Source organism: Apis dorsata, unplaced genomic scaffold, assembly GCF_000469605.1.
Source record: "Apis dorsata unplaced genomic scaffold, Apis dorsata 1.3 scaffold_59, whole genome shotgun sequence".
In the NCBI taxonomy this organism is placed as follows: Eukaryota; Metazoa; Arthropoda; class Insecta; order Hymenoptera; family Apidae; genus Apis; species Apis dorsata.
The window spans coordinates 1,222,937-1,224,002 of NW_006263359.1; positions in this window are offsets into that span (position 1 = coordinate 1,222,937).

Consider the following 1,066-nt stretch of genomic DNA (forward strand, 5'->3'; position numbering starts at 1 on the left):
TTCCATTGAAATATCATTCCTTGTTTCCTCGCCAATTAATCGATTGACCAATTATATTTCAGAAACAATTTCATGCATGCATCCTTTGCCATCGCAACAAAGAACCATGAACGGAATGATATTTCTGACATTATTATTATTATTATTATTATTGTTATTGTTATTGTTACAAATTTACAATGTCGCTTTGAAGAAAATGATAGTCTTGAATAAAAAATGAAATGATGTTGCATGCCGAAATTTTCTCAAAATGTCACAAGAACACATTTCATTTTTCAGTCATCGATCCTTACGTTTAGATGAGAATTATAACGGTCAGAACACATCAACTTAATCGTTTAAATAATCGTTTTTTATAACCACTTAACGTACAAGAATCTATTGATGTTCGACTATGTTTCATCGATTTAATCCATTTTACAATTTTACTATATGATGAACCATCATTGCGTATGACGTTCATCAATACTTCTAATACCAACATATAGATATATGGGAAATTTTAGCTTCTTTTTTTTACAAAAAAAAAAAAATAATAATAATCAATCAATGCATATCGTGTATCACGAGAGAGATGATAGATGATTTTAAAAAAAATAACAATCAATGTATATTGTATCAAATTTAGTTATTAAAAGCAATAACTAACTGTGTTATGCCACAATATACAATAGATTTTTTTTTGATAATCTTATCGCTCGAACGATAGATTTCAACTTTTTAAAAGCATGTAACTGTGTTACAACGCGATGCATTTATCATACCAGCCCAGAAATCGTAATTGCCAAAAATTAATTAATTTTTGCCAAATTACCGACCGTCGATCATAATTAATACATACGTATACGTTAAGGGGTTAAAAAAGGTCGAGCTGCACTTCTCGAGTCTGCCTCCTCCATGTATCATAAATACAACAAAATTTTACCCGCGATCTATATATAATCTCTAACCGATCGATCGTATATCGAAATATCGCTCGTGTCTTCGAATAAGAAAATTCCGTGATCAGTGGTCGAAGACACGGTTAGTAATAAACGAATTAAAAAAAAAAAAAAAAAAAAAAAAA